Source organism: Trichosurus vulpecula, chromosome 9 (assembly GCF_011100635.1).
Source record: "Trichosurus vulpecula isolate mTriVul1 chromosome 9, mTriVul1.pri, whole genome shotgun sequence".
Lineage (NCBI taxonomy): Eukaryota > Metazoa > Chordata > Mammalia > Diprotodontia > Phalangeridae > Trichosurus > Trichosurus vulpecula.
Window position 1 is genome coordinate 170,503,847 of NC_050581.1, and position 13,746 is coordinate 170,517,592.

Genomic DNA, 13,746 nt, shown 5'->3' on the forward strand with positions numbered 1-13,746 from the left:
ACATCTGGAGTATTTAGAAGGATAATTGATAAACTGGAATTCATCCAGTAGAGGGCACAACAAGGATGGTCAGAAAATGGAAACCAGTATTCATGAGGGTCAGTTGGAATTGTGGATGTTTAGCTCTAAGAAGAGAAGGCAGTGAGAATTCTCTCAGTCTTTGGATATTTGAGGAGTTATCATGTGAAAAAGAGACAGGAGATTGATTTGGTTTGTCTAGGAGGAGAGACGTAGGACCATTAGGCAAAAGATGTCAGAAAGCAGATTTTGGCTAGCCATAAGAAAAAAAATCTTAGCAATCTGAGTGATATAGAAATGGAATATTGTAGCGTTTTGCTGGAGGTCCGAATTCCCTTTGACCTTGAGGTTTTTTAAACCAAGCAACCTGAATGACCGTCGTTGGTAGTGATATAGACAGATTTCATGACTGTGGTAGGAATTGAGCAAGGTGTCTTTTGAGGTTCCTTCCAATTTCTATGATTTTTTCTTATACCTTTTACTAATGTCATGATATACCTATGTTAGAGTGGGACACCAGCTTTCATTCTGAAAGCAACAGTGAGTATCACAAGCTCCCTTGTACAGTGACTTTTGGGCCTACCAGAATCTTTCAGTATATGTAATCTTTTCCCCTCAGTGCTTTGTTGTTGAAGATATTTATCATCATACACTAAAACCTTAATTAACTGGGAACTGAATTCATCTATTTTGGTTTTGTTTTTAATTTTTTTTGGATGTTTTTAGGTCTTAGAAAACCAAGACAAATGACAAGGACCAAAAAAAAGCTCATATCAGGAATTTAAAATAAATAACTAATAAAACCAAAATTTGTATTTTAAATTTGTATTACTTTAAAATTAACAAACCACTTTGTATACATTGCTTCATTTTAGTCACATGACAACAACTTGGAGATCAAATACTGGAATCAGCATATACCTAGTCCTGTTTCCTACCCATTCAGCAGTTAAAAATTTCAGTTGTAGAATGCTTCCTGATTCTCAGAATGATAACTTTAAGGCATTGCTACATCCCCGGTAAATTTATTCTTTCTCCTTCATATCTCCTTCCTTGCCTCTTGGGAAAAGAAAAAGAAAAAAACCCCACCAAACCCTTATAAGAAATGTGGTCAAGCCAAACCAATTTGCACATTGATCATGATCAAAAATATGTCTCATTCTTCCCCTTGAGTCCACGACCTCACTGTACAGTGGCGGGTAGTATGTTTCACTATGGATCTGCAGGAATCCTGGTTGTTCATGGAGTTGATCAGAATTCTTAAATGTTTCAGAAATGCTGGTCTTTACAGTGTTGTTATTGTATACATTTTTCATCAGCTCATACATGTCTTCTCAGGTTTTTCTGAAATCATCTCCTCGAAATTTCTTAAACTATGGTTAAGTAGTTCCCTTACATTCACATAATCAGTTTATCCACTTCCCAGCTGATTAGCATCCGCTTAGTTCCCAGTTCTTTGCTCCCACAAAAAAAAAAAACTTCTGTAAATACTTTTGTATACATGAGTCCTTTAAGTGTGAAATATTTTCAGTGAATTTTATTTGCTAAGACTGAACAGCAACTAGCTATACTTCAGAAAGATTTTAGCTAACATATGAGTTGAAACAAAATAATTCTCAGATTAACACTCAAAAACACTGACTTTGGTTTCAAGTGATCTGATTTTCTAGCTTCATTGTATTTATATTTAGGCATATAGGTGGCATGGAGTCAGAAGTCAGAAAGACATAAGTTCAAATCCAGTCTCAAACACTTACTAGTTGTGTGACTGTGGGCAAGTCATTCAATTTCTTGATTTCTTCATTTATAAAATGAGGGTAAAAATAGCATCCATTTCCCAGGGTTGCTGTGAGGATCCAGTGAGATAATAATTGTAATGCACTTACCATAGTGCCTGACATGTAATAAGCGCTATCATAAATATTATGATGATGATGATTCTAGCCTCATTGTACTTATAATTAGGAAACAAGGTGGCAGAGTAGATAGACTTGAAGTTAAGAAGACCTGAGTTCAAACCCAGCCTTAAATATTTACTAGCTGCGTGACCATGGGCAAGACACTTAACACCTATCAGCCTCAGTTTCCTCAGTTGTAAAATGGGCTTAGTAACAGGCCCTCCCTGCAGAGTTGTTGCATGAATCAGCTGAAATAATATTTCTAAAGTACTTAGCATGGTGCCTGGCTTATAGGAGGTGCTTTATAAATGCTTGTTATACACTCTGCCATCTAGCAAATCTGGCCTTCAGTCTGTTCTTAACACAGGATACTCTATCCCTTTGCCTTGTACATCTTGTGCACCTTGCAACTTTATTGGAATTCTGTGGGCCGACTTCTGACTTCCTTACTGAGAGGATGGAAGAACATAGGTTTTTTCATCAGTTTTCTAGAACCAAGATTGTTTAGTCTAATTGGTGCTGGTTTGACTAATTTAGTATTGTTCTTGTTTAAAATATCAGAGTCATGTTGTTCTCTGGCTTCTGTTTTTGTTTGTCTTCAAACAAGCCTAGCCATGTTTCTCTGAATTCCTTCTATTTATTATTTCTTAGGGTGAGGTAGCATCTCCTTATATTCATGTCCCACAGTTTGTTCAGCCATTCCGTAGTCAATGGGTACTCATTTGATTCTAGTTTTTTGATACAATAGTATTGAGAAATCATTCACATTTTATTTATGAGCTAGAAACTTTCCAAATTATACCCTTAAATGAAGCTCTTTTTGGCAGCTGTTGGATGATGTTTCCACAATCCGGCTAGCAGCTTCTGTAGGGGTATAAGATCCACCCACAGCCAGCACCCAGAAAGCTGCCAACAGCATGCTGGGAAAGCACAGGTTCTTTTGATCTGCTTTAATAAGGAAAGCAAGGTTAAAGGGGTTGACAAGCTTACTTTAATTCAGCATACAAATATCATTCACTTTAGTTCAGGGGAAGAGACCAACACACTGAACTTCAGAGCAAATTACAAACAAATTACAAACATCAACAGACAGACCAAATACAGATTCATAGTTACCAACATCTAGGTTCAGCCCGGGAGCTCAGAACAAGGGCTGGCCCAGAGTCACTCGAGCCACCACGGCTGTGGGGAAGAGCGCCAAGGAAGAGGAGGCCAACCCCTGGTTTTATGTCTTTTTCAATGTCAGGGGTGAGTCACACATGCGACTCACCCATGTGACCTAGAATCTTCACAAAGAGGGGACTTAAACCCACATAGTCTAAAAGCCTCTGCTGTCCCAGACATGTAAACTAGGGCCTCCCTGGAGTTAGCTCCACCTTGGGCCCCACCTTAGTTGCCAATCCACACCCACATAGGTTTTACATCTAATAGGGGTTTGGGCCTGGGGCTTAGCACTTAGTAAGACTCAATGAAATACACTGAATTACTCAAAGCAAACAAAAGCCAAACTCTTCAAGGTCACTTGTTGAACTAAGTGCTAAGGAGCCCATTTTGCTTACCAACACAGATGACTAGAATGATATCCAATGCCCTTGAAAAGTTATATGGGGGGGGGGGTTGGCATAGCTCCTTCCACCTTCTTTGTTCTACTTTTTTAAGCTCTCAAACCAAAGGAAAACTAATTCACTAATGATTAGGCTTCAACTCCCACAATTGTGTTCCTTTCTATTGCAGTCTAGAACCTAATGAGGAAAATATGACCACTCTACCTTGTGGGGCATGAGGGATAAATGAGACATCTGGGTCAGTCCCATGGCATACTTCTTCTGGATGGTTTTGCTAATCTACTTACAGATCTGATATAATAAATGAATCTATCATCCGGCTATATTTATCATGTCTATCTGTCCACCTGTCTTTCTGTTTTTTGAAACCTGGATAGAGCTTTTGGCTGACCATTTGAATTGTACCTCTTTCTATTAGCTCTCAGGCTAGAGAGGTACTCTGCACTCATCCAGGTAATCCCAGAAAAAGGAGGAGGGTTTGGTTTTTTAAGTTTAGTGTTTGTTTTATTTTTATTTTTCCTGTTACCTGGGTGCTTATGATTGGTCACTTTGGGCTTGAGAAGGGCTTGTTAGAGGCCTAGGTAGTGTTCCTTTGGTTGCCACCACCAGACTCTGCTTGTTCTAAGGCAGGTACCCATCAGCCATTGAAGGAATCAAGTGCTTGTGATTTATCACAGTTCTGTTGCCAATGCAAACAATTCCAAAAGTGACATCAAACAAAATATGTTCTTTCAATTTCAATTACTCTTTTTTTGCATCAATGAGGTTTGATAAATGCACCAAACTTTTGGTAGCATTGGCTATTCCTTTTTATTTTTATTTTTTGAAAAATGACCTCTTCGTGGTGGAAGATTTTTGTGTTGTGAATCTGGGTTTGTTTTTGTTTTTGTTTTTGCTCCACGGTGGTGTTTTGTAAACAACTTGATTGCTAGGTAGTGGCCTTAGGGAGTCTGCAGCTGCTCCTTCTCTGTTCCCTGTAGACAAATGTACAAAGTGAGGATTGCTGCAGGGGAAAATAAACAGAAGAGAACAAAACTAGAAAATACCATATATTTTATTACAGCCTCTACCTGTTTATGTGCCTGAGTTGTTTGGTAGGGGTATTCCCTAAACATTTGGCGCCTTACTTAAAACAAAAACCCACCAAAAAAACAATTCCAAGAGAATTGAATCTTAGACTTCTCATTCTACGCAGACTGTATTATTTTAAGTAGCCACACAAGTTAATAAGCTGGCTATTATCTACCAAGAGAATATATGCATTTTAGCATGTAAATAGGATTGAGAGAGAGCCTCATGCTTTTTAATGATACCCAGGATAATAATTTGGCTTTTTAAATCTCTATGAAAACAGATTGAATATGGCACAATTAATGTTTCAGCTCTTCTAGCCTTTTCTCGAAAATATTTGAATGCTATTTTAATTTATTACAATTCTTGATTAGTGCATTGGAATCTCACTACCATGCTGGCCTTCCAGTTCATGCCACAGGGTATGTGGCAGTAGCCAGGTTCTTGCCAGCACTCGCTCCAGTCGGATGGGCTCTGTTCTAAAGTGTCCCTGCCACATTCCACGTTATAATGAGTAGTAGTTGAGCAAAGTGCCGGCATATTGCGAGTGACCCGAGAGGTATTTATTTCTTTGGAGAGGGCATATTTACTGATGTTTTCCCTTTATCTTTAGACATGCCCACTCGATTTAGTTGGAAGTGAATAGGTAGCAAAGCATCAGTCAAGACAGCGACAAGGATCATTTTCTTCAAGTGTTGTCTGATTAGATCACATCTCTGCTATGAAACCTGCCGTGACTGCAAATTGCTTCCTGAACCAAAATTAAACATCTCATCCAAGTCTTCCCTCCACCAATTGGCCCTCCTACCCTCCGCTCCTATTATGTCTCCACTTTGAATGAATGGCCACTCCAACGAGGGAAGCCTGCCTGATGACTCGCATATATGGCTTCCTGACTCCCACCCCTGGGCCTTTGAACAGCCCATTCCCTCTTGGAGAAATGCTTTTTCCTTTCCTGCTTTTCTCTCTCTCCCCTCCACAGGAAGCTTGCTCAACATTTATTCCTCTATGAAACCTCCTCTGACTAATCACTAGTGAGCATCCCTTGAATTTGTCTACCATCCTTTTGATACTTGTGCCTGTATTTGCGTATAGCAGAATTAATCTTCACCTAGTTTATTCGTATGTGGGATTTTTTTTTCTTTTTCGTGTATTTTGGTCCTCTCTTCCCATTTAGGTCATAAGTAACATGGTATAAGCAGCACTCAGTTCAGTGCTGGGCTCAGGCATTGTAAATGTTCAGCCAAAGCGGCCTTAACGTCTGCTCCTCACAGATAGCATTCCATCTTCCATCTCTGTGTCTTGGCTCAGCTGTCCCCTGTGTCGGAAGTGTATTCCCTCCTCCTCTCTGCTATTTAGATTGCTAGTTTTCTTTAAAACTTCGCTCACACGTCACCTCCTACGTGGGGCTCTTCCTGATAGCCAGAGCTGCTGGGGCTTCCCCCTTCAAAATGATATTCTATTGATTTTGAATATTACGTTTATATTTATTCATATGGGTATGTGCTATTTCCCCTGGTAGAATGTAAGTTCCTTGAGGGGAGGGACTGTTTCATTTTGGGGACTATTCACAGTTCTTCTTGGAGAGATGGTGCTTAACAGATTGCTTGACAGTCTTGATTTACCACAAAAATTTGCCATGGGCTAGTCATTTAAACTCAGTTTTTTCATGTGTAAAATGAGGAGATTGGATTAGATCTGAGTTATTAACTGGGGACCATGAACTTCTTTTAAAAATATTTAAAAATTAAAAGTATTTCAGAATAATGGATTTCCTTTGTAATACTCTGTATTTTGTATTGTGCATTTAAAAATTAGCTTCATTGGTTTCACCAGATTGTCAAGGGAGTCCATGGCATTAAAAAAAAAAAGGACTTAAGAACTCCTGGACTGGAAGATAACTTCCAGTGCTTGTCTTCTGTGATGTGTGATCTCATGCCCTTGACAGCAAGAGATCACATGATCTATTTCCTCTTAATTTCCTATCACTCCAAATACAGTCTTCTGACCCATGCTTCACAATGAGCAAATGTTGTTGATTTCAAATAGCTGAAAAATAGTTTGGCAGAATGTTCTAATAGTCAAGAATGATGAATGAACTCATCCTCTCTCGCCTCCTCTGCACATGGTGAGCTGTCATAAAGCTACAGGGAAGACCAGGAGAATCAATGTGGCCTGATAGAGGCACTGAACTACACTTTCCCTAAGTGGAGCATTGCTGAAACAAGACATAATCCTTGGGCACTTTGGGGTAGAAAGTTTTGTTATGGTTTTTTTAGGGAGGAGGGGTGATTTTGCTCTATGCACAGGAGCATGCTCCCCATAGACATTTTGTTACACAGTTAACCAGATACTTTTAACTCAGCCTAAGCTGTCAATTTATGGGAAATATCATGAAGATGTATCATTAGCTTGAAACTGAGAAGCAAGCTGACTGATTGCTAAACATTTTTATGGACACAAAAAGCCGCATAGAAAATGAAAACAGTGTAACACTTACCTGATAGTGAATACTTATTTTGATGACTTAGTGAGACATGTTACAAGTAATGTTGCTTTTTAATGAGGATGATGAATAGTGGAAACTAACAGTTTAGATTTTTAGAAACTGTATCCTTTGCCAAAGGAAGTTGGTTTGCTTCATCGAAAACAAGAACAGATTTGCAGGAGTGGCCCAGGGTTCAGATTCCAGATTGGTCAGTCACTAGTTTAGTCTTGTCACTCGACCTTTAAGTTCTAAATAATTACAAGCCTAACCAATCAATAAGCCTTTATTAAGCTCTGATTATGTGCCAGGAAGTCTTGTGCTAGGCATTAGGGATTCAGATACAAAGAGCAAAACAATCCCTACTTTCCAGGAGTTTTTGATCTAATGAGCTTTTGAGATTGTCTGAAACTACCTGTTGACAAACTCCTTTGTGGACCCTTGGAATTCCTTATGCTGTGAAGAGGCCTTAAATGATAAAGGACCAATGTCTTTCTTTTAAAATATTAAATGTGAAATGATATATACACAAATACTTATCATGCATGACAACTTTTCAGTTCGAAAAGGGGATTCATCTATTAGAAAATTTGCTGGATCAGCACCTGTGGTCAGTGATGTATTTCAAGCCTCAGTTTCCCTGGCTGAGTTAGTTGGAGAAACACTGGTGTTGTCTAACTCCTTCATTTTATAAATGATGCAAAGGAGACTCAGAAAGCAAAAGTGATCTTATTAAGGTTGTATAGTTAATTAATCCTTGAAATTTTTAAAAATGAAAATAACCTTTGGAGAGAAAAAGAATCAGGAGTAACTGTTGTGGTAGCTGTGGTGTTCATTCTCCTTTTTTTGTTTGAGATATAAGAGTGTAGCTGCTGGATTTCACTTTGAAAATTAGTGATTCTGAATATTTTCATGTTTTCTTCAACCTATGGAAAAATATCATTACCAGGGTAGAAATAATGCCCTTTCCCCCCTCCTGCCAAGGCTTGAATTTAAAGCAATTTTTGTACTATTAAAAAAATAAAGCTAAGGTGCTATATTGTACCAATCATGCTAAACTATATGCTTACATGCTTTTTATGGGAGAGTTTTCTTTATTAGAGAATAGGAGCTTTTTTAATCTTTGTGCTGAAGTAGTTGGTAAACATCTTTCAGAGTAGTATTTCCGGTCTATTTTTTTTTTTTATATAATCACACTTGGTGTATTGAAATAGTCTAGCTACAAAGGTGTTTTCCTCTTGCTTCTAGACTCTTTGTCTGTTTTACTGTTTTCATGTTTAAGGAAGTGGTGGTTTGAGAAGTCACATCTAACTTAGGTTTAAAAAATATATTTTTTTTGTGTTTCAGTGTCCCAAGAGCCTTTTCTGATCAATTCCAGTTCCCGAAAAAAAACATTTGGCAATGGTGAAGCTTCCATGGCTCTGCTCTGAGCTGTGGTAGACCAGGAGTGCAGAGGTGTGATGCCCACTAGCAAAAAGGGTAAGTTAAGAAGTTTTCTTTTGAAGTCTGATATTTCTGTTGGTGTTAATATTAAATGAAAAAAAATTCTGGTAGCGAAGGACTAGAAAAAATTCACTGCAGAAAGTATACAAAGGCCCAACATTATCTGAATTTCTGGCTGAAAGGGATGTTAGCATCATTTTGAAAGCAGTAGATGCTAAACACATTTTGGTTGTATTGTTTTTTTGAATAGGCATCAAATTTATCTATAACAGCGGCATCGTGGCAGACTTAACAGTCATTGTACCTTGCAGTTAAAGATGACAAGTGAAAGACTTTTTTTTAATTCAAGACTCATGGCTTGACTTTTTAAATATGCCACATGCAAAATGTGACAAGCAGTTGTCCATTGGTTTCCATTATAACTCAGTGATAGACAGAGATCATGTCATGCTCCAAGCCTTCTAAATTTTCCTGTCGCCCTCTTAAGGAATGAAATGTGAATTGGGGCGGGGAGGGACTGGGGTATGTGCAAGTTAAGGCTAACATTTCCCCTTGTGGAGAATTCTCTCCAAAGTTTTTAATTTCCTAGGATTCAGAAAAAGTCCTTAGTGACCAGATCCTTGGAAACTTTAGCCTCTGGGAGCTCTCTTAAAAGAAGAGAGCTTCCTTCCTTCCTTCCTTCTTTCCTTCCTTCCTTCCTTCCTTCCTTCCTTCCTTCCTTCCTTCCTTCCTTCCTTCCTTCCACCTTGATGTACCCAGTGAACTGTTATATCAAATGTTCAAAGATTAGAAATAAACTGATGAAAATAAACCCCCCAACCATATATATTTTAAATTTTGGATACCGACTATAAAGCTAGGTTGAGAGACAGCGTAACAAGATATATAGAATGCTGGAAGCCTCTGTTTTTTCTATTTCCTATCTTTGTGACTCTGGGTAACTTCTCTGGGCCTCGGACAGCTCTCACTGATCTTATAGACAGGTTGTAGTCTGTGATGGTAGAGAATTTGATCCTGATGAAATCATAAATCCTTGACATATTGACATATTATCTTCATAAGGCGCTGAATAATAGATGTAAATAATCTCTTTTATACAATAAGTAGCTACGATTATTTTTAGAAAGTCCTTGTGTCTTTTGATAACAGTTCTGATCATGTGTCTTTGCCAATGTTGTGAGGTTATCTTCACAGGCTCATATTGTCAAGTTTGGTCTTTGAATTGCTAATATTGGAAACCAATATTAGTAATTTGAAATCTCTAATTGTGGGTACCTGTAAGAAATAGGTTTTATTTAATTTTAGGCAATGCAGTGTACTGGACTTGGATTCAAATTTTATCAGTCTTTTACCCTCTTTACAACTCATTTTAAAAATGAATTTTATGGAATTTTAGACTTGGATGTGATGTCAGAAATCATCCAGTGAACACATTTCCCAGACACAGAGGCCCAGAGAAGTTTTGTGCATTGCTCAGAGTCACATTTCCAGTGAGGATCTAGCCTTTTAGGGTCTGAACTCTTGTGACTTTAATGGGGCAATTTGTAATCTACCTTCCTGTAATTCAAACTCCAGTATGCTAAAAAAAGATTACATTTGCATTATTGATAGCATTCTATCTTTACTTTAAAGGAAATGGGGCAACTAGAAAATTTTCCTTTTAAAGAAGAATTTAGAAATCATTAATGAAAAGAAACAGATTAATTTTTGGGTGTGCCTTTAGATCAATTAAAAAACCAAACAAACAGATCTTTGAGATAATTTAGTCCACTCTGCTCATCTTAAAGGTGATGAAAAGAAGCTCAGAAATGTCAAAGACTTTAAAAGTCCCATATCTAGCTAACAGGAGGGCCAAGAGTGGAACCCATATCTCCTGTGACCTTAACAAGAAGGAATGGAAACTTTATTGAGTGTGCATGGAGATGAACGTTGACCAGATTGAGTCCTTCTGCATTCATTTGTGTGCCTTCCTTTTGTATTCATAACAAAATGCCATGTGAGCACTAGAATAACGTGGAATTTCCCCATTAGCCAATACGAGCTTCTAAAAAGTTGTTGTTTTGCTTACGTAGCATGAGTAACATGTCGTTTAGCAATATAATTATAGTAACTACTCATTGTTTTACTGACTGGAAGAGTGAGCACTTGAATAAACCCGTATAGCATTGCCTGCATATCAGAAAGTTGTCTCCCTTTCCTCTTGCACCATTCTTACAAGTATAAGTAGGAAAGTCTGAAAACTCTACTGATTGGTGATATCTTTGTACAGGATCTTTTTCTTCTTGATAGTGCAGCCTAAAGACCCCTGGGTCTTGTTTCCAGGCCTTCTTTTCATCTCACTTCCCCTGAACTCTCCTATATGTTTTATCTCTCCTAGCAAGAAAGGAAGCTCTGGGAGGGCAGTCACCATCTCCCTTTTGTACATGTATTTCCAGGGCTTAGCAAAGTGTTTGCTTGGTGCAGAGTAACTTAATAGGTACTGTTTTGTCCTGTTTGAAGATTATTTTTTAAAAAGGGGGGTTGACAACAACTATTATTCTATCAGTTAATAGGCAAGTGTTTTTTGAGCATCTGTTAGTAGAGAATTTGGTGAAACAGAAAGATACACTTGGAATCCACAGCCTTAGGTCTCAGGCTTGGCTTGACTTCTAACTGTGTAACTTTGATTGTCATTGAAGCCCTTTTTTGTTTCCTCACTTTAAAATAAAAGCGTTGGACCATATGGTCTTTAAGGTAGCACTCAGCCTCAGAATCATGTATTCCTAGCATAGGTTAAACAAAATATATCCATTTTAATCACTGTGCTTCATCAGTCAATTAACCAGCCAGCAGTTTGCAGGAGCCTAACAAGTGTTAGGTACTAGGCTAAACAATGGATATACAAAGACAGAAATGAAATAGGCCCTGACCTTAAGGAGCACACATTCTCTTAGGAGAGATAATAGGGACATGGATAATTATAGATTGGGATTGGCTGTGTGATTTCATTGATATCAAGAACCTCCAAGAGGAGGAAATTCACTCCACCAACACAAGTTGGCCCTTTCCTTGCCTCTTAAAGATTTAGAGAATTCTGTAGATCATTGCTTATTAGTAGGTATCAAAGGGAGGACATAAAAGCAACTTTTCCCAACTCCGTGGCCAACTCCATCCATGATATCACACTCACTCTCACTTAAATAAATTTACACCATATATATTCAAAATAAATCCAAAGCAACTGGGAGAGGAAGAATGCCAGGAGAGAAGGGTGACAGACAAGACTGGCAAAGGTGATGCTTGAATTGAGTCTTTTTGAAAAATAATATTTTTAATATTCTTTTTAAAAAAATGAATTCCAGATTCTCTCTTGCCTTCCTGTACCTATACTACCCACTGAGAAGGCAAACAATATAATATCAGTTACCAATATGAAATAATGCAAAACATATTTCCATATTACAAAAAACAGCATTCAATTTACACTCAGAATTCATCAGTTCTCTCTCTGGAGGTGGATAGCACTTTTTCATCATGAGTCCTTTGGAACTGTCTTGGATCATTGTATTGGTCAGAGAAGCCAAGTCTTTCACGGCCAATCATCATTACAACATTACTGTTACTATCCCCAGTGATCTCCTGGTTCTTCTCACTTTTCTTTGTATCACTTTATATGGGTCTTGCCATGGTTTTTTTTTCCTGAAACCATCTCCCATCATCATTTCTTGTAGCACAATAGTACTCCATTACAGTCGTATGCCACAACTTATTTATTCTCATTCCCAGTTGATGGCCATCCCCTCGGTTTCCAATTCTCTGCCAGTGCAAAAAAGAGCTGCTATACATATTTTTGCACATTTAGGACTTTTTCCTTTTTCTTTGATATCTTTGGGATACAGACTTAGTAGTGGTATTGCTGGCTAAAAGGGCATGCATAGTTTTATAGCCCTTTGGGCATAGTTCCAGATTGTCCTCTAGAATAGTCAGACTAGTTCACTGCTCCACCAATAGTCATTAACATACCTGTTTTCCCTTATCCCCCCAGCATGTCATTTCTGATAGATATAAGGTGGTGTTTTAGAATTTTAATTTCATGTAACTAAAGATAGCTTTGATTTCCTTTTCTAAAAACTCTGTTCATATCCTTTGACCACATATCAATTGGGGAATGGCTATTTTTTTAATTTGACTTAGTTCTCTATATATTTGAAAAATGAGGCCTTTATCAGAGAAACTTGCTGTAAAAATTTTTGATATTGCTTCATTGGCTTCAGTACCTTTGAACAAAATATAGTTTCCCTGATTATCTCTTTCAGTTACTTTGTCTGAGATCATGATTGCCAAGCTTGAATTGAGTCTTGAAAGATGCAAGGTTGAAGTGAAGTTGAGTGGAGGGGGTTCCAAGCATGAGAGATAGACAGGACAGACATAGAGAGTCTGGTGATGGAGTGTCATATATGAGAAACAGCAAGTTAGAGGCATGATAGTTTCTCTGTTTCTGTTTGTCTGTCGTTCCCATACACATAGAAGTGGTTAAGATTCTGAAAGTGTAGAAAGAACATTTTGATCGAAGTAAGTTTCTTGGTTACTTATCATTTCTATGTCTGTGGCACTGAGAGAGTGTGACTCAATTTCACTATTACAAAATGGATTTGCGAACTGTACAAAACCACATGAATGGATTTACTGTCTGCTGGACTAATTTTACTCATTTCAGTTGAGTGTAGAAGAATAGTTTAAATATTTTGCAAATATGCCTACATTTTCAATGTTTCTAGTGAATAAAATATACCATCTGAAGGCTGATGTTAACAGTTTGTAGTAAATATTTGCTGACACTTTTCCATAGCACTTCAAAATTGATAAATCACTTTCCGTGTATGATTTCATTTCTAGCACACCCTGTGAGGTGCTCACTTTTACATATAGGGAAACAGACTCAGAAGAGTTGTATGAATTGTTCAAGGTCACACAGACAGTGTCAGAGATGGGATGCAAACTCTCATAGTCTTGGTTCAAAGTTCAGTACTCTTTCCATTATATGCCACCATGCTTCTTTCTAGCTGATGAGTGATAATAACAGGAATATCCACCCACTCCTTCACTCATTCAGTCAACAGGTATCTAGTGAGTGCCTCCTCTTTGAAAAGCACTGGGCTAGGTTGTAAAGAAATATAACAGTAAATAATGACATAAATCCTTCCCTTAAGGGACTTATAGTTTAGTAGGGGCAATGAACCATGTACAGTAGTGGATTCATTATAAAGTACAGTGTGACAAAAGGCAT

The 13,746-nt window shown here is 37.9% G+C and overlaps 1 protein-coding gene across 4 annotated transcripts in view; it reads left to right on the forward strand.

The window, feature by feature from the left end:
* The window catches only part of FOXP1 (forkhead box P1), a 684,912-nt gene that overhangs the window by 97,353 nt on the left and 573,813 nt on the right, over positions 1–13,746 (forward strand). For all 4 annotated transcript variants that reach the window (XM_036737503.1, XM_036737504.1, XM_036737498.1 and 1 more), the window contains exon 2: positions 8,385–8,516. The gene's annotated coding sequence lies outside the window, so the exon portion shown is untranslated. The remainder of the gene's footprint in view (positions 1–8,384; positions 8,517–13,746) is intronic.